Genomic DNA, 26190 nt, shown 5'->3' on the forward strand with positions numbered 1-26190 from the left:
TTCTCAAACATCATTCAAATTGCCCCCATCCGGCATTTAACCGTATGGGGGTAGTTTGAGCAGCCTTGGCTTTTTCTCAAACATCATTCAAATTGCCCCCATCCGGCATTTAACCGTATGGGGGTCGTTTGAGCAGCCCTGGCTCACACTTTGTTTCAAATTGCCCCCATCCGGCTTTTAACCGTATGGGGGTCGTTTGAGCAGCCTTGGCTTTTTCTCAAACGTTGTTTAAATTGCCCCCATCCGGCGTCTAACCGTATGGGGGTTGTTTGAGCAGCCTTTAGCTTTTTCTCAAACATACAAATAGCCCCCATCCGGCTTTTAACCGTATGGGGGTCGTTTGAGCAGCCTTGGCTCAAAACTGTTTCAAATTGCCCCCATCCGGCTTTTAACCGTATGGGGGTCGTTTGAGCAGCCTCGGCTTTTTCTCAAACGTTGTTTAAATTGCCCCCATCCGGCATCTAACCGTATGGGGGTTGTTTGAGCAGCCTTTAGCTTTTTCTCAAACATACAAATAGCCCCCATCCGGCTTTTAACCGTATGGGGGTCGTTTGAGCAGCCTTGGCTCAAAACTGTTTCAAATTGCCCCCATCCGGCTTTTAACCGTATGGGGGTCGTTTGAGCAGCCTCGGCTTTTTCTCAAACGTTGTTTAAATTGCCCCCATCCGGCATCTAACCGTATGGGGGTTGTTTGAGCAGCCTTTAGCTTTTTCTCAAACATACAAATAGCCCCCATCCGGCTTTTAACCGTATGGGGGTCGTTTGAACAATTTCCAGCCCATCTCTGCTATCCCTCATCCGGGACTCCACCGCTTGGGGGGCTTTTAAATGAGCTTCCAATTAAACATGTCTGATCTATTTTTCTTTATCAGCTTCAAACACATTCGGAGATTTCCGCCTGTGTAGGTTTCAAACCACCATCTCAGCAAATTCCAACCTCCAAAGGTACCGTCTACACCCTTTTTCAATTCTTTTTGTTAATTTTCCGGTTGCATAGATAGGATATGGACCCTTCAATTATACACTCGGCACAGTTTACGACTGCTGTCAGGCGGTCACCAGGCACGGCTGAGTCTAGGACTGGGACTGCCGTCTGGGGGTATTTGGGCGAACCTTCACCTACCTCGAATCCGACCGTCTCTGTTCATGTGCAGGACAGAATGGCTCGGATAAGATGGACGGCAGTTGACCCGGATTACAAATCCGACGACGCAGCCGAAGATCCGGCTGATCCCAGAAACGAGGACCAGACGGCAGGACCGTCTGGTGAAATTCCTTTGGAAGAAACCCTGGGGACTCGTCAAGATTCCCCGAGTGGTCCGAGCACACCAGGTGACAGCATATTAGAAGACTCTGATTCTAATGCCGAAGGATCCGGCGATGAATCTGCTGGAGAAGGGTCTGGGTCCGAATCTGAAGCCCCTGCACAGGAGGCTGAGCCTATTGTTGAAGAGGCCTACAAATGGCCGGCTAAGGGAGATCCGACTGACATGACCATGTCTGCAAGAGACGTGGTCACCCTTACTGCAACCCTTCCTGCCTTTCTTTTTAAAAGGAAACCAGTTGGGAAGGACTGGGAAATAAGAGTCCCGCCTGTTAATGTAGCCGTCGTATGGACGGACGACTTGGACCATGCCGATGATTTTTTCGGCTGTTATGAGGCGGCATTCAAAGCAAGCCTCCGGTTCCCCCTTCACCCCTGCATCAAGGACATATTGCTGGGGTATGACTTGGGCGTATGGCAATTGACTCCTAACTCTTGGGTCAATATTTTGGGGTACATTGCCGCATGTGAGCTGCAGGAGGTAAACCCCAGTTGGGAGGCCTTTGCACACATGCATTACCTCAGCCGGGCTCCGGGTGGGTGGAATGCCTGGTACACCCTTACCACCAACCAAGAATACATGATGACTTTGGAGAAGCCATCAAAGTGGACCAACTGGAAGAGCAAATTTTATGTCGTCTCTTCTCCTTCCACTTCCCTAAATCACCGGCTGCGGCGGTATAATAAGCACCCGGCATTGCTGGGCAAAAAATGCACGCTCCCGAAAGTGCCGTCTGAGGCCTGGGGCCAAATAATGGAGACGGGTCTCTTCCTCAAAACGACCCATCTGATGGAGGACGGTAGTGAAATCATCATCCCAAAGTTCTGGGTACCCCTCCCGGAATGGTTCAGGGACGAGTCCTTCTTGTCCCTTTGCAATCTAAGTTCAATGTTTAAAAAGAGTAGGTTCATTAACCCATCCGGTATTCTGACGCCTGATTATGCGTACACGCTCTAACTCGAATTTCCCTTTTTTGCAGGTAAAGCTAAAAGAATGGTGCCTCCTGAAAAGACACCTGCCTTCTCAGCTATTGAGCTGAGAAAGAAGCAAATCGAAGAGAAGAAGGCGGCACTGGCCGCCAAGAATGGAGTAAAACCTCTTCCATTTCTTACCGGATGACATATGATCTGCCTTTGTTTCTAACTGATTGCTTTGTTTTGACTATTTTTAGGGTGGAACCCAAGGCATGCCAAAATCACTAGCAAGCATGAACAAAAGACCGGCTGGTGTGATACCCCAGCCGGCTTCAAAATCTCCAAGGCTGCCGGGTCCACCTTTGGCAGCTAGTCCTGCAAAGAGGACGTCTGACCCTGCCAGGCCAACCACTGCAGGGAAGAGCCTGCAGCTAACGCCGAGTGCTTCGGCGGGCCAGACCCGGATGGGATCTGGCTCAGATGCGACTGGGGGGGATGGCACCCCACAGCCTGAACAAGGTAAAACCTCTGCCTTTGACCCCCCCTGGCCGCTAGGGCATATGAGAGTCAAAACTCAAGCAAGCCAGTCTGGGGGCTCCTCTGGCAGCCGCATGAATATAGGCGGCGCCTATGCCCAGTATCTGACATATAACCCTTCCTTTGCAGATGACTCTACCAGCCGACCCGACTACAACCAATACGCCAAGAGAATGGTCAAGACTTTGACCCGTTCTGAAAAGGAGGCGATGCCGGCTGTACACCAGGTTAACCTAGATCGCATCAACTCTCTTCTTGCTGAGGTAAATAACCCGAATGCCCTATGCTTGTCTCAAGCTCTGCTTTTGCCGGATGAGTAGTAATTATCATCATTAGTTCTAACTCCTTTTCCGGTTGGTACCATAGGTGATGCTGAGAGTGGACGGGCTCCGAGTCCCCTTGCGTAAAAAGCAAGAGGAGGTAAGAGACACTCAGAAGCGTGCCCTTGACCTAATTGACGTTAGTCAATTTCACAGTATTAAATATGATTTGGCAACTAAAGAGAGAGAGTTGCAACAGGAGGAATTACTGAAAGAGGTTGTGCTGGCTGGGGATGAGGCCAAGAAGAAAGTTGATGAACTTGAGCTCAAGGTCAAGGACCTCCAGGCTGATCTCAGAGCTCTGGAAGGAGCTGACAAGGAAAATGCCAACCTCCGCCAGAAGAACAGCGAGCTGACTGTCCAACTCACTAATATTCAGGCGGCCCACAAAAAGGAGCTGAACGAGGAACTCAGCCGCCTGATTACAAAAATGAAGCCGACTGCGAGGAGCGCATGAAGCTGGCTTGGGACCTCATCCATCCGGACTCTGACTTTGACTATTTCAACCTCCGTTACTTGTATGCTTCTGAAGTTTATGAAGCTCGAGTACTCGGCACTCCTGCCCCTCCTCCTTTCGACGAGTGGGCTGAGAAGGGGTTAGGGTCAGAGCCGGATGGGGTGCCAATGGGAAACCAGCCGAAGCAGCCGCAAGAGCAGACGGCTGAGACTCAGGTTGGGCAAGCTCAAGGGTTGGAGCAGCCTCAGCAACAAGAGCAACAGCAAGATTGATACTCTTTTTTTACCGGCCTGCGTGCCGTGTATTTTCGATGTATCTTTCCCGGACAGGGGTCCGGCTAACATTTCAATTAATCTATTAACCGACACAGTCGGTTTTTCTATCTATTATTTGCAATTTTTTTTTTATATGCATTTTTACAAGTATTTCAGCCGTTCTATATATGCCGGATGAAGAAGAGATACCACAATATGCCCCTGAAATGGCTACCTGTTTACCCCAACAGTAGACAGGCAGTCGTTTCATGGAAGCCGGATGGGGGGTCAGTGACTGACCTAACCTTGCCCCGTCTGGTACAATTATATATAGGATGGGATGTAAAACCGTTTAGGTGGTTACGGTGGCCCATTAGGAATTTCATTTTTCCGGATGGACCTCTTTTGGGTCCTTGCCGGATGAATGCTAGATGCAAAGGATCATCTCTAACGGCTGCAAAATTGTTTGACAAATGCCGTTGAGTTATTGGATCGCTAGAACAATGTTCCACCCAGAAGGGAGCTGTTCTCTCCAGTGATTCACCCGGATGGACCTCTTTTGGGTCCTTGCCGGATGAATCCCAGATGCAAAGGATCATTTCTAACGGCTGCAAATCGTTTTAGACAAACGCCGTTTGAGTTATGGGATCGCTAGAACAATGTTCCACCCAGAAGGGAGCTGTTCTCTTCAGTGATTCACCCGGATGGGTGTCACCGGATGACTGCTCTTTTTGGAGCAGTGGTTTTAACAAGTGTTCTTCCGTCTGTGTTCTTGCACTAGACAGGTGCAAATACAATTGTATGAATGGAAATTATATGCTTTCACATTTCAATCCTTAGAAGTAGTACTTTTTCAAGTTATCTACATTCCAGGTACGAGGCAGCCGCATTCCGTCTGGGGTTTCCAGGCGGTATGTGCCGTTTCTAACTTCTTCAAAAATCCGGTAGGATCCCTCCCAGTTTGGGGTCAGTTTCCCTTGTTCGTATGCCCTACCGGTTGCTTCAAGCTTCCGTAATACAAAATCTCCAACTTTGAGGGGGCGTTTAAGCACCTTTTTGTTGTAGGCCCTCGTCATTCGAAGGCAGTAGATTTCATGACGCAAGGCGGCTTTGCCCCTTCTTTCTGGAAGAGTATCCAGAGACAGGCGCATGGCTTCCCAATTTGCCTCTTCATCATACAACATGATTCGAAGTGTTGGCTCATATAATTCAATGGGAAGCACCGCCTCTGTGCCATATGCCATAAGGAATGGAGTTTCACCGGTTGACCCCTTCTCAGTAGTTCTGATGGACCAAAGAACGTGAGTTAACACTTCTGCCCAAAGCCCGCCTGCCTTCTCGATCTTTTTCTTTATGCCGCCTGAGATGAGCTTGTTGAAAGCTTCAACTTGACCGTTTGCTTGCGGACGGCCAACGGATGCAAAGTAGTGGGAAATCCCTTGATCTTGCAACCAAGTCTTCAGGACAGGCGTTTCGAACTGGGGGCCATTGTCAAAGACCATTGACATTGGTACACCGAACCGGGTGATGACATTTCTCCAAATGAAGGAGATGACATCCTTAGTTTTGATGCCCTTTACCGCCTCGGCCTCAACCCACTTGGTGAAGTAATCAACAGCCACCAATATGTATCTTCTGCCGCCTGGGGCAGGAGTGTATGGCCCCAAAATATCCATGCCCCATTTTGCAAAGGGAATTGGGCTGTGAATAGCTGTCATATCAGTTGCCGGCTGCCTTATCAGCCGGCCGAACCTCTGGCACTTGTCGCATCTTTTCACCAGATCTAATGCATCCGCCTCTAGTGTAGGCCAAAAGTATCCTTGTCGCCGGGTTCTTTTGGCGAGGGTCCTCCCGCCAATGTGAGATCCACAGAAGCCGGCGTGGAGATCTTCCAGTATTTCCTTGCCCCGTTCTGGGGTAACACACTTGAATAGCGGCTGCAAGTAACCCTTCCGGAACAGTTCACCCTTGTGCATTGCGAAGCTTAATGCTCGTCTTTTAAGAGCAGCTGCTTCGGATGAGGTTTCTGGTAGAGTGTCGTCTTCCAAGTAATTCCGGATGGGGTCCATCCATGTGGAGCTTCGATCTAGAAATCCAATGGGGTCATGTTCAATGCTTTTCTTTTCCATGACTTCCCAGAAGACTGATCTAGGCGTATCACATGTGGCGGAGGATGCAAGTTTGGATAGTGCATCCGCCTGATTATTCTCGGATCTGGGTACTTGACTTAGGTTGAATTCATCAAATGCCCCAGCCTCCTCTTTGACCGCTTGCAGATACATAATCATCACCGGATGGGTGGCCTCGTAGTCACCGTTGTACTGGCTAACGATGAGTTGGGAATCTGAGCAGGCATCAACTTTCCTTGCCCCGACCGCCTTACACATGCGGATACCGGCTAGCAGGGCCTCGTATTCAGCTTCATTATTCGAAGCTTGAAACTTGAATCGTAGAGCGTACTCGTATTTGTCCCCCTCCGGAGAGTGAATAATTACACCCGCTCCGCAACCATTCAGCGTAGAGCTCCCATCTACATAAACCCTCCAAACTTCATCAGTTTTATCCGGCTGTATTGGCCTTGTCATTTCAACAATGAAGTCGGCAAACGCCTGACCCTTCACTGCTCGCCTGGGTTCGAAAGTGATTTCTAAGCTTTGGATTTCCACAGCCCATTTAATCATTCTTCCGGATGACTCTAAAGTGGTCATAGGCCTTTTGAGCGGCTGATCAGTGTAAACGGTCACCGGATGTGCTAAAAAATACGGTTTCAGCCGCTTGACTGCTTTGAACAAAGCCAGACCGAATTTTTCGATCATGGGATAACGAAGTTCAGCATTCCGGAGGACATGGCTTATAAAGTATACCGGGAGCTGATTACCGTCTCTCTCAGCAAGGAGGACGGCGCTCAAGGAGTGATCCGAGACGGCCAAGTACATGTAGAGAGCCTCCTGGGGTAGGGGACTCACCAATCTTGGCAAAGAATGCAGGTGTTGCTTCAGCCGTTGAAATGCCGCCTCAGCCTCTTCACCCCATTCAAACCTTGACCTCTTTTTGATTGCTTGAAAGAAATACAGGCACTTGTCACCTGACCGGCTGAGGAATCTCCCCAGTGCCGCCAGGCAACCGGTAAGCTTTTGAGCCTCCCTGACGGTACGTGGCGACTGCATGTCAATCACCGCCTGTACTTTGTCCGGATTGGCTTCTATGCCCCTCTGATCAATCAAAAATCCAAGAAACTTCCCGGACTCAACTCCAAAGACGCATTTTTTAGGATTTAACATGACTTTATGCCGTCTGAGGGTGGTGAGAGTTTCTCGGAGGTCGGCTAGATGATTCGCCTGCAGCTTTGATTTGACAATCATGTCATCAATGTACACCTCCACGTTCCTTCCAATCTGATCATAAAAGACCGAGTTCATCATTCGCTGGAAAGTAGCAGGCGCATTCTTCAACCCAAACGGCATCACCTTGTAGCAATATAGCCCTTGATCTGTGACGAAAGCCGTCTTCTCTTGGTCTTTCTTCCACAAGGGTATATGATGGAAGCCGGAATAGGCGTCCATGAAACTCATCAGGGCATGGCCGGCTGTAGAGTCTACCAAATGATCTATCTTTGGAAGCGGGTAGCTATCCTTTGGACAAGCCCTGTTGAGGTCCGTGTAATCTACACACATCCGCCAGGTTCCATTCGGCTTTTTCACAAGGACGACATTGGCTACCCAATCCGGGTAGTAACATTGCCGGATGAATCCAGCATCCAAGAGTTTCTTGACCTCGGTTGCTGCCGCCTGGGACCTTTCCTCGCCATGGTTCCGTTTCTTTTGCCTGACCGGCTTCTTCTTAGGATCCACAGCGAGTCTATGTACAGCAAGATCCGGACTTACACCCGGCATCTCTTCTACTTCAAAGGCAAACACATCTTTGAACTCCTTCAGCAAAAGGAGCAAACCTGATCCCAAACTTTCAAACGCAGCCGTTCCAACCTTGACGGTTCTGTCTGGCCGGCTGTCTTCAAGGACAACATCAATTATTTCTCCAGCCGGCTGAGGGCGAAGGACGTTTGTCCTCTCCCCGGACAGTGATTGCTATTGTTTCTCCTTCACAGGCGCCAGTTGGTCCGCCTTCCTCTTTTTACCGGCTGGCTTTGTAGCCGGTAAGCTTTGATCACAGTCGTCAAGTTCAACAATTTCTTTCTCTTGACCGCCTGTGTCAAGCGTTGATTTGATGTCCGAGAGGTAACACTCTCTCGCCATCTTTTGGTCCCCACTCAAGGAACCGACTGTGCCATCATCCCTTTCAAACTTTATCAACATTAGAGATGGGATGATGACTGCCTTTGAGAGGTTAAGGGTTGGACGGCCAATAATCAGATTGTAGGCAGTCAGCTCTTCTACAACAAGAAACTTGACAACCATATGCCGGCCCTTACCCTTCTCTCCGAACCGGATGGGTAGATCAATCATGCCCACCAGATGTACTACTCCTCCCCCAAAACCTACAAGAGGGTATGAGGCCGGAAGCATGCTACTGGGCTTATACTTGAGTTTCTCCAAGCACCGGTAGCTGATGAGGTCGGATGAGCTCCCGGTATCAATCAAGATCCGGCCAACTCTTTGATTGGCGATTTTGCACTCGATGACTATGGGGTCATCATGAGGCCGCCTGACCTCGCCCCTATCTCTCTCGGAGATGTTAACTTCCGGAAATGAATATTCAGACGACTGGCCCTCATCCACCGAGTTGACCAGTTTCCGAATGTTGTCTTTTGTACCCCGGATGGTGGGCCCACCTCCCGCAAAGCCACCGGCTATGGTCAGGATGGTTTCCTCATCCGTATCCGATTGAGTAGCCTTCTTCTTTGGGGGCGGTCCTCTTGCTTGTTTAGGTGTACCCCTTGACTTGGAAAGATAAGATTTGAGAGCCCCCTCATCAGCGAGCCGGTCGAAGAGCCGCCTGAGGCTAAAGCAACCCTCAGTGTCGTGGCCAATTTCCTCGTGAAAAAGACAATATTTGCTCTTATCCCGGGCGCTTAGAGGACTCTTCATAGGAGACGGTTTTTCAAGATTCAACCGGTCCTTTACTTCATTGAGAATGGAGGCACAGTCCTTGTTGAACTCGTACTTTGGCACATACGGATCCGACCTCTTCCTTTTCTGGAAAGGTTGTCCGGATGAGTCTGCCGCCCATACCCCCTTTCTCTTGTCTTCCTTTTTGGCCGACTGGGTAGGCCGATTCTCTTTTTTATCGGATCTTTTGTAATCCGTTGGAAGTTTAACAGCACACAATTCCACTGCCTGAATGTAGGCCTCCGCCTTCATGAGTGCCTCGTGAAGAGTGGAGACCCTCTTCCTAACCAAGTCAAACTTAAAAGTTGATCCATCTTTTAAGCCTTTGAAGAAATCAGTATAGGCAACGTCATCAGACAATCCATGAATTTGGATCCTCATCAGGTTAAACCGCCTGACATATGACCGGAGCCCGTCTTTGTCTCCCTGTTGTATTGCCCCTAGATCAAGGCTTGTTTTCTTGGCAGGGATGTTCATAGAAAAGTTGGACGTAAACCAGTAGGCCAAGGTCCTGAAATTATTGATGCATCCGGCTGGGAGGTTACCAAACCAACGTTGAGCAATCCCTTTCAACGTAGCCGGGAAGTACCGGCACCATGCGGCATCATCCAAACCCTGCAAATACATCAGGTTAGTGTATGCCATAAGGTGATCTTCCGGGTTGGTGGTACCGTCGTAGGCGCCTACCAACACGTTTTTGATTTTAGACGGCTGGGTCATCTCGGTGATTTCTCTAGAGAACGCCGTTGGCTGTTCCCCAAGGTTGAGCAGCCGGAGCTGCCAGTCCATAGGCTGGACGGGCGACTGATGCTGCCCCCCGAAAATACCTGCCTGTGCATAGGGGGATCCAAAGGGCGTATACGGTGTTCCATGCACTGCCGGTTGGATCATATGGGGGTCGGATCGAGCGGAAACCTCGCTCGTCCGGCTGTCATTGTTTGTTCTCGAGTGCCTTCCTGAGGTGGCATTGAAGCTGTCTCGAAAGGTCGATGTTGATGCCGACTCGGATCGCTGAGTCTTTTTATCTTGGATGAGCGTCCGGGCATCAGAATAGACTTTCTTGGTTCCATCCGGCTGAATGTGCCGGACGGGCTTTCTGACTCCATCTATAGGAGTGTGCATCTTTGAGAAATCAAAGAGCCTAGCTGGCATGTCTGACTTCGGATGTGGGGTAGATGCTCTACCCTTTACTGTTTTTGCTGTCTTTTTACCGTGACGCCTTTCTTCCGCCTGACCCTTACGGGGGCCGACTGTGTAGTCCAGAAGGCCTTTGATCTCTCCTTTGAAGCTCATCATCATATTCATGAGCTCATCTCTGGAGACTGGGGAGTCTCCAGCGGTAGAGGTTAACCCAAGCGGCCCCCTAGTTGGCTTGCTAGGAGCCGCCTGGTTCCCTTCCCGTTCTCTCTTATCTTTGGAACGGGTGTTCTTAGTCCTCAAAGAGCCATCCGCAGCAGTGTAGGCTTCCAAGTCATAGTTATCGGCTGTATCTTGGTCCGAATGGACCTCAACCTCCCCAGTAGGCAGATTGCCTTTACCAGGTAGTATAGGCTCAGATGTCATCTAGAAAGTACTCTCCCCACAGACGGCGCCAGATGTTTGGGGGTTTTCTATGTGTCCTTCGGGAGAGTTACAATTTCCTAGCAGACTTCCTTCTTACGCCTGTACCTGCACCTAGCAGACTTCCTTCTTACACCTGTACCTGCACAAGTAACGGAGACTCCGGATGGGGGGTGGGAGTTCCGCCTCCGAAGATTAAGTTAGTATCTTTTCGAAGTGGAATAAGAACAGTAAAAGCTTCTCGGTTCGAGAGCGTTTCAGTAGGTTTGGGCTTTGTTTGGTTTTTTTTTGGTTGCAATTAATGTATGTCATAAATGAGGTCTACCCTTACTATTTATAGTAAGGGAGAACTGTACCTCAATTAGGGTATAAGGGACACGTGTCTGCAAAGGGATTGGGCCTTTGCAGACCGTTTAAAGATTGACACGTGTCAAGCCTTTATTGGGCCACGTGTCTTAGGGTATTTTCACCCTAAACAGTATGTATATGCCCTAATTTTTATTTTGCATTTGAAGCATGTTTGGTTGGGTTTTTATGATGATTATTGGACTTGTATGTTGTTGTTTCGTTTTGGTTGTTTATGAATTGGTAATTTGGATTTTTGGTTTAATTTAATGATTTTATTTAATTTTTATTGTAAATATTATACATTATATTTTAAATAAGCGATGTGTGATTTCGGGTATTATAAACCCCTAATTAAATATTTTGATGTGTGTTTGAATATGGGTGAGTTGTAATTGGATTGTCGACGTCGTAATGCTTTAGAGAAGAATAACATTGTCTTTAGCATTACTTCTCCAAGAGTTGTGAATGCACATAATTGTTGATTCCGATAATTTATTATATTCTCGAACTTAGACGATACCTTTTGTGATTTATTAAGTTGAAATGTATTTTTAATTAAAGTTTCCATTGAATTTAAGAAATATGATTTTCTTATGATGTTTGAATTGAGTGTAAAACCATTTTTGGCTTCTCTGCAAATTCGGAGTGAAATATATTATATTATCTATTTTAAGTGATTTTTGAATTGTGTGTGGGGCCATAGTCGGGTGTGAGGCCGAGTTGCTTCCAGATGGTTAATGAACATGCTAACTACCTGGATTGCGAGTCTTAGGTAGCTCAACCTGGTTTAATTGTTGTTGTCCGGGGGTGTGTAAGACCTTTTAGGCATCTACCCATAACCGGGAGTTGGCCAATCTTAGATACGGTCTCTGCGAGATGACCGGGGATTCATCCTAACAAACCTTAGGAAGTGGATTGCGAGGCCACTAGCGTTCTGTAGACACCCATTTGTGTCTCCCCAAAACCAAACCCGGTGATGAGTACCTTTCACGTCGAATCATAATCGAATGAGGTGAAAGTGTGGAAGGTCTAGTGTAGCGGATAGTTTTTATTTCTTTTCTTTCTCTTTGTTTTTGAAAACATATTTTAAGAAAACAGCCAATCAAGTTTGGTTTGGTCCATGGCAAGGGTCCAATAATAGTATAGTTGGGTGGGGTTCAAAAAGAGCTTTCCAACGATATATTATAAGCCCAATTCCGATGAATAATGAGGAAGTTATGACCAAATTACTAAACTGGGCCCGATTTGATATTTATATGCGGCCCAATGATCTAGAGGAGGGTCTAATATTGATTTATCATTCCTAATGCAATTAGAATTGATTATAATCTTCTAGATTCTTCTAGAAGGTTCTTTTCATTCCTAATTTTATTAGAATTGATAAATTGACTTTATTTGACTTTTTAGAGTTTTAATCAGAATAAAAGAAGTGTTTTTAAGGAAAATACGATTTTTCCCTTCTGTACGGCTAAATTTTATCAAATTGAGAAAACGCGTGGAAATTGTTTTCTAGCGTCTGACGACAAGATTAGCGCGTGGCGCTAATGCTTGGCGTCTAGCGCTAATTCCTTTTATTCTCTTCGAAACTGTGATTCGTTTTTCTATCCATCCGGCTGATTTTTTCTATAATTAGCCTCCTAAATCTCCGTTTTCAATCATCAACAATAATTCTTCTCATCAACAACTATAAATTACAATCAATTTCCATCAACTCTCTAATTCTCTCTTTCATCAACTCTCAACAAGAATTTCTTTATTCTCACTCTTCTAAACTAACCTTTTCATACAAAATTCCGCATTCACAAGATCTAGAAACTCCTAGCCAAGTTCGAAGTTGCCTTCGCCCTAGACGTGAAAGGTTTTAAAAACTGAGGGTTTGGTCCCAAATCTCTATTTTAATTATTTAATGTAATTATTTGTTTATTTTATATTTTCCTTGAAGTTACTAACGCTTGTATTTTCTTATTAGAAAGAGATACGAGGCATCCAAGTAAGTGCTTTAATTGTTTTCATTGATATTATGATTTAGAAACCATGTCTAGGTTGTTGTTATGATTCCTAGTATCATGTTAGGATGCTTGATGTTTTGAATGACAACAATGATTTCTAGTATCACGTTTAGGGTAATAACTATAATTTCTAATATCAAATATGACAATTATGATTCCTGCGATGCTTCCTATTCTCTTCCTAATATTTAGATTGTTAGTATCATGTTAGGGTTAAAGCTTTGATTTTTTTATTGCTTAGTGACATGCTAGGGTTTGTTATTAATCTTGTTACTATCATGCCTAGGATCTTGATATTATTATGCTTTAACATGATTATTTTATGATGATGATTATAATTGTTATAATAATTGTGGATTATTATTATTTATTTGATATTTATTGTTATTGCTTGATCACGCCTTTTATGTATGTTTAAAGGGAATTCGTACTTGTAATAATGCTTAATAAGATAATTTATAATCTTGTTTAGGGTTAATATGATTATAATTCAAGTGATCGCCAATAATAGATTTATTTGTGCATTAATATTCAACCAACATAGATAAACAGGTTTAGGGTTAACCAATTGATTGCATGTTAATCAGAAAGCGCACATGAATACGATCAAAATAAAGTAGAGGCCTATTATAAAGGCAGGTTCTATCATTTTTAGGTTGGATTTGTACCTTCATCCCCAAACTACTAGTCATGGTTCCAGACCTATTGGAGTTCACGATCTCCTGGATCGTTAAGGGGTGTAACCTTCACCTCATGAACGGTTTACAAGTTCCTAAAACTTGTTGGCGACTCTTTTGCTCTATCTTCTTTCCCTTTGGACGCCACCGTACTTTAGTGTATGATCACAGTGGGGTTCAAGTTTGGGGTAATGCTTGAAATATTCCCTACACGTTCCCTCTATGCCCGTTCTACTGTTTTGAAGGTTTTGAGTTTGAAATATTTATACTATTAAATTATTAATTATTTGAAGTTTATATATTATGATTGAAATTTAGTGATTTAATGTCGACATTCCTATTTTAAGTTTGGTTTTAAGTGATTTCATTTGAGTTTTCAAGTTGTTTGTGGTTGTGGTTTTTTTTTCTGTTAATTTAAGTATAATATCTTCTATTTCTGATTTCAGGGAGAACAGCCAGTTGCTCCCCCACTAATTGTGGAACGTTGTTATAATTTGCAGGTTTCATTTGTTTATTTGATCTCTGTGACGATGGGTTGGGGATTGAGAGTTTAGAACATAACTTTTAGCCTTGTATGCCTCTTCTTGTTAGCTGATTGTTTAAGTACTTTGAATTTTGTTTGCTTTGATTTTTGTTTGGCCAATAAGGGTTGTTCTGCCCTTGGCTTTTGAATGTAATTGATTAGTCCATGTTTAAGTTCGTTAGTTATTTTCTTTTGTTCACGTAGTTTGTGCTTAGCTTAAACAACTTAATTTGGATGTGTGAATGAGTTAAATTTAACCTTTAGACCTAGGTTAAGCTTGACTTTTTCTAATCGAAGTTAAGTAGCCTCAAGGCATAATTTCGCTAACGCTTCCAGTTCCAAAAGAATGGGGTGTTACAGTATATGGCCCCCGGATGTCCATGCCCCATTTAACAAACGGTACTTGACTGTGGATTGTCGTCAGGTCAGTGGCCGGACGATGGATTAGCTTGCTAAATTTTTTACAATTGTCGCATTTTTTAACCATCTCCATAGCATCCGCCTCAAGGGTTGGCCAGAAATAGTGCCTCCTGGCCCTGACGGCTAAGGATCTACCGCCTATATGAGAGGCGCAGTATCTAGCATGAAATTCTTCGAGATCATCCTGCCCCTTTTCTGGGGTCACGCACTTCAACAGAGGCTTCAAGAAACCTGCTTTCAAGAGCTCTCCTTGTCTCATCTCGAAGCTTCCAGCCCGTTTTTTTCAGCAAGACCGCTTCTTGGGGTGAATTAGGGAGCGTGCCGTCTATAAGATATGCCCGGATGTTATCCATCTAGGTAGAGATTCGGTCAAGTACTCTAATGGGTTCTTCATCAGATATAATTCTTTTTTCCATAACTTCCCAAAAGACTGACCAAGGCATATCACAGGAGGTGGATGACACCAGTTTTGACTGAGCATCCTCCTGATTGTTTTCAAATTTGGGCACTTGACTTAAATGAATGTCTTCAAGTGTCCCAGCTTCCTCTTTGATCGCCTGCAGGTATTTGATCATGGCCGGATGGGTGGCCTCATAGTCACCATGGTATTGGCTTACAACCAATTGGGAGTCAGAGCAGGTGTCAATCTTAGTTGCCCCTGCCGCCTTGCACGTAAGGATGTGGGCTAGTAGGGCTTCATACTCAGCCTCATTATTTGTGGCCTAAAACTTGAACCTTAGTGCATATTTATATTTTTCCCCTTAGGGGGCTGACAAATTACACCTGCACCATAGCCATTCATCGTGGAACTCCAGTCTACATACACTTTCCAAACCTGATCAATATTATCCGGCTCAGCTGGCCTTGTCATTTCGACAATAAAGTCGGCGAATGATTGCCCCTTTATTGCCTTCCTTGGATCGAAAGTGATTTCCAGTCCCTGCAACTCAATATCCCATTTGAGCATTCGGCCAGAAGATTCCAGAGTCGTCATTGGCCGCTTAATCGGTTGGTCCGTGTAGACCACAATTGGATGTGCCAAGAAGTAAGGTTTTAACGTTTTGACAGCAATGTAAAGGGCGAGGCTAAATTTTTCGACTATGGGGTATCGAAGCTTTGCGTGGAAAATTTTGACCGAGAGCTGGATGTCGTCTCTTTTAGCTAAGAGGATGACACTAAGGGCATATTCTGAGACAACTAGATACATATAGAGCACCTCTTTGGGCAGAGGGCTAACAAGCCTTGGCAAAGAGTGTAGATGTGCTTTTATCTTTTGAAAGGCCGCCTCAGCATCATTCCCCCATTCAAATTAGTATTCTTCCTAATCGCTTGGAAGAAGTAGAGGCACTTGTCGCCTGACCGACTGAGGAATCTCCCTAGAGCCGCCAGGCAACCTGTTAGCTTTTGTACTTCCTTGACAGTGCTGGGCGACTGCATGTCGATTACCTCTTGTATTTTTTCAAGGTTTGCCTCTATCCCCCTTTTGTTAATCAAAAATCCGAGAAACTTCCCAGACTCAACACCAAAGACACACTTTTTGGGATTAAGCATGACCTTATGCCGCCTGAGTGTGGAAAATGTTTCTAAGAGGTCAACAAGGTGATCCGCCTGCTGCTTGGATTTGACTATCATGTCGTCAATATACGCCTCTACATTCCTCAAAATCTGATTAATGAAGACTATATTAATCATTCGTTGGAAAGTAGCAGGCGCATTCTTCATGCCAAACAACATCAATGTATAACAGAGTAACCCCTGATTAGTGACAAATGTCGTCTTTTCTTGATCTTTTTTCCACAGGGGAATCTGATGGAAACCTGTATAGGCATCCATGAAGCTCGTCAGGGCATGTCCGGCTGTAGAGTCGACCAGACTGTAAATCTTCAAAAGTGGATAACTATCCTTCGGACATGCTCTGTTTAAGTCAGTATAACCAACATACATGCGCCAGGTACCATTCGGCTTCTTTACAAGCACCACATTTGCAACCCAATTACAAGTTTGAATGAACCCAGCGTCTAACGGCTTTTTTACTTCGGCAGCTACCGCCTAACTTCTCTCCTCGCCATGGTTTCTTTTCTTTTGCCGAATGGGCTTCTTTTTAGGATCCACGGCGAGTTTATGGATAACAAGATTCGGGCTGATGCCTGACATCTCTTTCAATTCAAAGGGTAAAATGTCTTTGAATTCTTTCAGCAGTTGGTGCAAGCTTGCACCCAACATAGCAAAAGCGGTCGTCCCAACCTTAGCAGTTTGCTCTGGCCGACTATTGTCCAGAGAAATATCAATGTGCTCTCCGACCGGCTGGGGACGGAGATCGTCTGACCGCTCCCCGGTCAATGATTGTTATTGCTTTTCTTTTTTGACAGCCACCAGCTGATCAGGTTTTCTCTTCTTGGCTGATGGTGGGATGGAATGGTTATCCTTGATAGCATCAAGGTCTATTGGCTCTTGGCCCTGACCGGCTACAGCTGCCGCGGGCTTGAAGTCCGAGAGATAGCATTCTCAAGCCGTCTTCTAGCCCTCGTTCAAGGAGCCAACAATCCATCATCATTCTCATACTTGACCAACATGAGGGCAGGGATGATGACGGCCTTGCACTCGTTAAAAGTGGGTCGGCCAAGAATGAGATTGTAAGCGGTCAGCTCTTGAACCACCAGAAACCGGATGGTCATGTGCCGGCTGCTTCCTTTCTGCCCCAGTCGGATATTAAGGTCAATCCGTCCAACTAGGTGAACAACTCCTCCCCCAAATCCAACAAGGGGATGAGAGACATCCGTCATGATATCCAGCCTGTACTTGAGGTTGGATAGACATTTGCGACTGAAGAGTCTGAGAAGCTTCTTGTGTCTATTAAAATGCGGCCAACCAACTAGTTAGCCACTTTGCATTCTATGACAACAGGGTCATCATGCGGCCGACGGACTTTGCCTCTGTCCTTTTCGGTGATGATGACTTCTGGGAAGGCGTATGTGCTAGCCTCTTGTCCCTCTTCAATAAAATGCACCATCTTTATCAAATGGTCCTTGGTGCCCCGGAAGGTTGGGCCACCTCCGGCGATTCCGCCTGCTATTGTATAGACCGGTTCTTCATCTATTTTGGAACTAAAAGCAGGTTGGGGAGTCTTTTTGCTAGCCTGCCCCGGATTTGCCTTGGAAGTCACTTTAGACTTCACATGGGACTTCAGCGCTCCTTTGTCGGCCAGACGGTCAAGCGTCCGCTTAAGGCTAAAGCAGTCGTTTGTGTCATGGCCGACATCCTCATAGTAATGGCAGTATTTGTTTTTGTTCCGATTTTCAGCGGAACCTTTCATAGGAGTCGGCTTCTCTAGAGTCAGCTGATCCTTTATCTCCATGAGGATGGAGTAGCTATCCTTGTGGAACTCGTACCTTGGGACGTACGACTTCCACTCTTTCTTTTTCTTCTAGGCCGGCTGATCAGAATTATCAACCGCCCAAATCTATTTTTTTCATTTTGCTCTCTTTTGGTTTCAGAGATGGTAGAGCAGACCGACTCTCCTTATATCGTTCAGACATCTTTGAGTCCGACTACTTATTGGAGGAGCAGAGCTCCGTCGCCTATATATAGGCTTCCGCCTCCATCAAAGTTCCTTGGAGGGTAAAGATTTTCTTGCGGAGTAGTTCGAACTTTAAAGTTGACTCATCCTTCAGACCTTTGAAAAAGTCTGTATTTGCCACTTCGTTAGACAACCCTTGGATCTGGATTCTCACCAGATTGAACCGCCTGACGTATGATCGCAGCCATTCTCTATCTCCCTGCAGCACATGGCCTAGATCATGGCTCATTTTCTTTGCAGGGGTGTTCATAGAGAAGTTGGAAGCAAACAAGAACACAAGCGTCTTGAAGCTGTTGATGCAACTAGTCGGCAGATTGCCAAACCACTGTTGGGCTATGCCTTTCAGGGTGGTTGAAAAGCAGCAACACCATGCGGCATCATCCAACCCCTGCAAGTATGGGTGTACAAAAACATGGCCTGGACTTGAAAACCGACCAAAACCGGACCTGTTGGGACTGGACCTGATCTGGACCTGTAGATTTAGGTCCGGTCCCGATCCTTGAAATTCAAGGATTTCGGGATTCTAGTCCAGTCCGGGTAAAACCCGGAATTTTCGGGTCCAGACTTGAAATCGGTAAAGCTACTTTTTTATTTAATAAGTCTAAATAGGTCCATAAATAGGTCCAAACAGGTCCATAATAGGTCCATACATGTCTAAACAAGTCAGCAATTTTATATTATTTTTAAAAAAACGAAAAAAAAAATCAATAATAAGGTATATTTAGGTCCAAACCCGGGCCGGACCTGATTTTTCAAGTCTGGACCAGAACCGGACTGTTGATTCAGGTCCGATCTCCTGTCCTTAAAAATCAAGGATTTAGGTCCCGGTCTATTCAGGTCCGGTCCGGTTTTGGACCGGTGTACAGCCCTAACTACAAGTACATGAGGTGGGTGTATGCCAGAAGGTGGTCTTCTGGGTTGGCAGTACCACCACAGGTCCCAACCAACACATTTTTAACCTTGTCCTGCTGTTCGGCCTCAACTACTTCCCTAGAGAACGCAGAGGATTGTTCCCCAAGGTTTTGTAGCCGAAGCTGTCAGTCCATAAGCTGGTAGTTGTCTGCCGCCTGTCCACCGAAGAAGGCAGGCTGGATGTAGGGAAAAGCAGGCGGCCTATATAATGGTTGTGCCATATACTGTGCCAAATTGATTACATGGGGCCCTGACTATACGAGGGGGCCGCTTGACAGGGTCCCCTGTACAGATTGAGAATTCCTTACAGAGGTATTCTAAAAGCAATCCAGATAAGTCGACGTAGAGGCCGACTTGACAGTTGTTGGGTCTTTTTTTGTTCGATGTAATGTCGAGCATCAGGGAATGTTTTCTTGCTACCATCCGGTTGTACATGCCAGATGGCTTTTCTTGCCATCGTTTCTAGGAAACGGAGTCTTGAAAGGTCGAATTGGGGTCGAGCCTTTTCCTTTGGAGCATGGTGAGGAGTCGGCTGACGGTCCCTGACCGAATTCTGTTTTCCAGCTTGAGCTAGTTTCGTGGCCGACTGTTCCTTTCTAGGAGTAGCCCACCGCTTGGTAATAAAATCCTTAATCTCACCCTTGAGCTGCTCATGAATTTCATGAGCTCATCTCGGGTGACTACGGCTGATTTTTCCGCCTGGGACAGATCAGCTAGCTTCCCTAAGGGCTTACTTGATTGTCCACGGGGCTTGCTTGGATCCGCCTGGTTAGCATAGCGCTCCCTCCTGTCTTTATGACAAACGCGCTTAGAGATGAGGGACCCGTCAAGGGCCACATAGGTTTTGATGTCTCCATCATCACTAGAGTCATGGTCTTGATGGACCACCACTTCTTCCAGAGGTCGATTGGTCTCTAGAGGTGGCACAGGTTGATCTTGTGAAGCCATCTTAGAGGTACTCTCCCAACAAACAGCGCCAAATGTTTGGGGGTTTTTTGTATCCCTTGGGAGAGTTCCAACTCGAAAACTTGGTTCAACAAGGGTGCCAGTACCTGCAAAATAAACTGAGCTCCGAATGGTAAGAGGTCCGCCTCCAAAGATTAAGTTAGTACAAAATCGGAGTAAAACGTGCGAAAAGTAATCTATCTACTCGGATTCCGAGCTCAGGTGTTCTCTATTTTAGAGAGCAATAAATGGTTTAATGGTTAAGACGTAAGTTCCAAAAAGTGTAAGGTCCCCCAATAGTTGGGAGAATCTCCCTATTTATAGGGTCCTAAGAAAACATGCCCTACCCTAGGGTTTGATGACCTAGGGATTAGGGGCAGTGCCGTTTTGCGGCGCCCTTGGAATTTGTGCCTTAAAGGCCGCCATTTCTAGGGGGCGTATCTGAGTGACACGTGTCACCATCTAGAGAGTCCATTTGGACGCCTCTCATAGGGACACGTGTCGCTCTCTTATTAGTCCATTTGGGGGTATTTTATACCCTTAATCAATCTCCTTCTTCACTACCTCTCCCATTTGAGGATGTAGCTTTCGTTGCCTCTCAATAGAAGGTAGAGCACCCTCCTCAAGGGTTATGTGATGTGTACATAAAGCAGGGTTTACACCTTTGAGGTCATCAATGGTATAACCCTAAGAACTTTGGTGCTTTCTCAAAACACCACACAACTCTTAAGCTTGGTGCTCACTCAAAGAAGAGCTAACAATCACGGGAAAGGTGGAGTTGGGTCCCAAGAACTCATACCTAAGATGAGATGGAAGAGGTTTGAGCTCTACCATAGAAACACCTTTACCTTCCTTTGATGTAGCCACTTGCTATTCTTCTTGGCTAGAAATGCTCATGCCCATTTTCTCTTCAGCATTCTCAAGGCTTTTGTTGAGCTCATCTTCATACAAAGTCATCTCCTTTCTAGGAGAACCTATCTTTTCCTTATTCAACAAAAAATTCTCAAGATCATTGTTTTCATGCATGAGCAATTTCTCATGCATGGAAGACACAACATGATCAAGAGAATCAATCAACATGCAATTTTCTAAAGAAGAACTTGGATACTTCATACTATCATTCAAGTCAAATTCTATCACCTCATCCCCTACTTTGAGTGAAATTTTAGCACTCTTCACATCTATCATAGCACCCGAAGTAGCAAGGAATAGTCTCCCAAGAATGATAGGAATGTTAGCATCTTCGTCCATCTCAAGTACCACAAAATCCACCGGAATAACAAATTTCCCAAACCTCAAAGGGACATCCTCCACCTTACCCTTAGGAAACTTAATTGACCTATCGGCCAATTGCAAAGTGATGTTAGTAGGTAAGATTTCCCCTAGCTCAAGTCTTTGGTTCCCCGAATATGGCATAAGGCTAACACTAGCTCTTAGGTCACATAAGGCATTCTCAATTTGCATTTTGTAAATGGCACAAGGGGTGTAAAAGTTTCCGAGATCTTTTAGCCTAGGTGGCATCTTGTTCATTATGATTGCACTACAATTCTCGGTCAAGTTCACCGTCTGTACAACGTCACAAGTCCTCCTACCTCTCAAAATATCTTTGAGGAATTTTTCATAGTTGGGCATTTGGGTGAAAACTTCGGTAAATGGTAGAGAAAGGTGAAGTTGCTTGAGCATGTCAACAAATCTTCCAAATTGTTCATCCAACTTGTGTCTCATGAATTTTTGTTGTTAAGGAAGCTTGGGTTTCACAATTTCTTTCTCCACTCTCACCTTACTAGGTTTCTCAATCTTAACCTCACTCAAAGATGCACCATCTCTCTCATCCTCTACCAAAACCTCTTTTATGGCCTCCTTGGTCTCACTCTTCTTAGGAAAACTCTCCTCAAGAACCTTACCACTCCTTGTAAAAATAGCATTGGCCGGTCTCTTAGGATCTAGGCCTTGAGAAGGTAAAGAAGAAGGACTAGCTTGGTATTTCAAAGCATTAACAAGTTGAGAAATTTGGTTTTTAAGCATCTTTTAATGAGTCATCATTTCATTAAATTTATTGTCACTTATGGCCATGTAAGTGTTCAATAACTTTTTTTGGTTTTCAATGATTTCTTCCAAATTAGTCATAGAAGAAGAAGAAGAGGATTAAACATAGGAATTATCATTTTGGGTTTTTGGAGCAAATCCGTGTGGGGAATCCCTTTGAGAGTTATTTTGAAAATTTACCCTATTTTGATTGTTCCAGTTACCTCTACCTTGATTATGGTTACCATGATCTTGGTTATGATTACCATAATTTTGGTTTTGATTTTGACTACTATAACCTTGGTTGTTATAGTTACCTCGGGAATTTTGGTTCCCATGGTTCCTATTACCACCACCTTGGTTGTAGTTGTCAAAATTTCCATGGTTGCTGTAATTCCTATTCCATTGACCACTTTGATTCTCAAACCTAGAATCATTATTGTTTGACACATAGTTCACATGCTCATTCAAATTTCCATCTTGATCATCACAAACATACATACATGCAAGAGGGCAATTAGAAGCATCATGATCATACGATCCACAAACATCACAAAACAAGCATCCACTAGAAATGTTACTAGAAGAGGGAGAGGGTTGAGGATTAGAAGACATACCTCTCCTCTTAAATTGGGAGGGAAGACTTGAAACTTGGGAGGTTGCAGTTTCCAACTTGGCCTTGATAGCGAACATATCCTTCCCCAAGTTTGTCATTTGTGAGGAGATATTGTTGATTGCATTTAGATGATCAACCGAGTACACTAAAGATCTACACTTCCTAGTTGACTTCCTTTCTCCATCTTTCCAATCTCTATAGTATCTCACTACGTCTTCAATTATGTCTACCACTTCCTCTTTCGTTTTATTCATGATGGGACCTCCGGCTCCTCCATCTAGACAGACTTCCCTTGAGGACTAAGGCCTCCATAGAATATTTGAATAATTTTTTAAGTAGGAATTTCGTGGTTAGGACATTCTCTTTGATACTTTTTATATCTCTCCCATGCTTCATAGAGGCTCTCACTAGGATTTTTCTTGAAACCTTGAATCAAAGCTCTAGCCTCCGCCGCTTTCTTTTGTGGATAAAAACAGGATAGAAACTCCTTGGTCACTTCATCCCACGTCCTTAGAGAATTCGGCTTGACCTCCTTGTCTAGCCATTCCGAAGCACACCCTATGAGGGAAAAGGGAAAAGGCTTGAGGCGGATGAAAACTTGGGAAATTCCATTCACCTTGATAGTATTGCAATATTTTTCGAACTCCTTGAGATGATTTAGTGGGATTTCATGCTTGGCCCCACTAAATTGTTGCCTCTCTATCAAAGTGATCATTGTCGACCTTATTTCAAAATCATTCACCGATGTTGTAGGTGGAGCAATCCCACTCTCAAATCTATATGCACCGGGAATCCCCAATTCTTTCAACGTCGCCCTTAAATCTTCTCCCATTCTTGCTTATTCCTCTTGTTGTGGTTCTTCTTCACTTGAAGTGCTAGAACTCAAATATCGTCTAACAACCCTTGACCTTGCAATATTCCTCTCAATCTCCTAATAAAATGGCACTAGTGAATGACCACGTGCTCTATGCATACAATCTCAAAACAAATGATTAGTAGCACGGCTACAAGTGTAGCCTAAAGAGAAAAATCTTTTTGTATTTTCAATTAAGGATGAAATAGACTCAACAACTATAACAAAGCACCAATATCACTCCCCGGCAACAGCGTCATCTTGACGTAGGGAAAATGTAGGTCGTTTTCTACTCTTCCCTAGAGCCAAACGAAATTTATAAACACTCGACCAACCTAATACGAGTATATGGTAAGTCAAGGGTCAAACCCAAAGGAATGAGTAGGCACAAGTTATACCTAAGTCAAGCTAATTCGAAGATTGTAGAAAGATATGGTTGGTACTAAGGTATCAAAAAGCTAGATAAATCAAGAAATTCAATATGCTAAACACTAGGGATATAGGTTCCACATGCAAGCTCAATGATTATGCTAATTAATGGATCACTCAATCAATTAAAACATTACAAAGGACAAACAATAGTTGCAACCAATGGAATCCAAAAGCTATCTTCTATAAGCCAAGCTAGGGTTCAGTATGAATGGCTAACAAGGAAAATCACAATCAAATTCAATCAATTAAAGCAATTCTCAAATCAAGGGTTCATGTCATTGAAATTTGCAATGCAATCTAGATTAATCGTATAGGTCGATCACTCCTAGTCTAATTAATCACATGTACAACTATCTCAACCTCTTTCCTGTTCTTTTTGTTTCTTTTTCATGCTTTGCATTGTTTGTTTAGTTTATGAGTGTTATGGGTTAATCTCATAGGAAACCCTTACGAGAGCATTACTCGTCCTCTAGGACGATCTAGGGGTTTAAATGGCTTGTGAATTGTTGCTAAAATTGACTATGATTCCTACAAAAGTGAGTTAGTGTATATTTTTGTCTCATCTCTTTTCTTTTTGTTTTTTTGAATATGCTCATCATTTCTCCCTTGGTTTTGTTTTGCTCGAGGACGAGCAAAAGGTAACTTGGGGGTATTTGATGGGTGTCAAAAATGGCACCCATTTGATGAGCATTTAGGTTGTTTTTACCTTCTTTTCATCTCTTTCCTTCTTAATAAATGCTTAATTTTATGCTTTTTCTCTTTGTTTTACATTTTTTCTCTTATTTTGTGGTTTTGTGCATTTTGATAGGTTTTCTAGTCTTTTCTCCTTTATTTGCTCTCTTTTCCTGGTTGTAGGTATTATACGAGGTTCGCGTCTTGATATGGATGGATTACTAAGGTGGAAGATGCTTTTGGAGCAAGCTCATGGCATTAGGAAAGCCCAAGATGCAAGGAAGTGGATTCTCCAAGTTCTAGCTCTTGCGCTCTCAAGTCGTGCGCTCATGAAGATAGGGTGTTGAACCCACTATCAAGTGCTTTTTGGGACTTCCACTCTTGGTGTCCATCATCATCATTTGGTGTGCTCATTCGAAGACCTTAGAAAACGCACAAAGCCGCGAGAAGAGCCGAAGAAACCCAGAGAAGCGCAGGCGCGCAAGCCTCAGGCGCGGGCGCACAGCCCAGCCATGCGGGCAAGCCACCTGCCAGCGCGGGCGCACCTCCTTGGGTACTTGCATTGCTCGGTTTTTATTTCCCGCTTTCTGTATATACCTATTGGAACCCCGATTTTGTAAGTAGATTTAGATTATAATTTTAGCTTAGTTGAGAGCTTCTCTCTCTAGTTTCAGGGTTAGTTTAAGAGTAGATTTTAGAGAGAGAAAGTGAGGAATTTCAATGGTGATTGAGATATTGAAGATTCAATGGTTACAATTGTGTTGAAGATCTTCTCTATTATCAATGAGCATTTCTACCTCTATCTCATTTTTTGCTTTGTTTAATATTTTTGTTTTTATTTGTATTGATTTTGATGTTTGATGCTTGATTAGTGTAGTTGTTCATCATATATTGTTTATTCTTGGTTTCTTTAGTTGTTAACTGATTAGATGATGATGTTAGGGTAGTTGTTTGGCTAGGGATTGGGTAAAACTTATATGATTGATAGATTGTGCTTAATTTGGGGATTATGTTGATTAATTGTTGACATTAAAGTGATTAATGGAAATTATGCATGTGTGTAATTTGATAGGCCTTGAGAATTATGCTGGATTGCATTGTAATTGTTAATGATACGGACCATTGATTAAGGAATTTCAATTTTCTATTCAGTTTGATTTGTGACGTTCCTAGTTAGTGTCTCTCGTAGTTGGCGCTAGCTAGACCTCAAGGAGATAGCTTGTCGAGCTCTTTTGATTGCTCTTACCATTAGTCTTCGCAACCATTGATTTGCATCTTGTTCCCAAATTGCTGCAACTGTCATGATTGCTTGTTGATCCCCATTCCCTAGTGCTCTATTTGTTTGGTTTCTTTGTTTATTAGTTGTTAGTATTCTCTCTTTATCTTTGTCTTCGACCTAGCTTAGGCGCATAATTGAGAGCGCTTGAACATTACTGTTCCTTTGGGTTCGACTCTTGACGTGCCTTTATACTTGTATTTAGGTATGTTAAGTGTTTATAAATTTTGTTTAACCAAGGGAGGATTAGTTTCAACGACCTAGTTTCACCCCTCGTCAATCACTTTCCAACTAAGGAAGGCAATAAAGGGGAAAGCATTCGCCAACTTTATTGTTGAAATGACAAGGCCGGTTGAGCCGAATAATATTGATCAGGTTTGGAAAGTGTATGTGGACAGGAGCTCCACTATGAACGGCTATGGTGCAGGCATAATTTGTCAGTCCTCTGAGGGGGATAAGTATAAATATGCAC

The sequence above is a fragment of the Chenopodium quinoa genome, unplaced genomic scaffold (assembly GCF_001683475.1).
Source record: "Chenopodium quinoa cultivar QQ74 unplaced genomic scaffold, ASM168347v1, whole genome shotgun sequence".
NCBI classification, from domain to species: domain Eukaryota; kingdom Viridiplantae; phylum Streptophyta; class Magnoliopsida; order Caryophyllales; family Amaranthaceae; genus Chenopodium; species Chenopodium quinoa.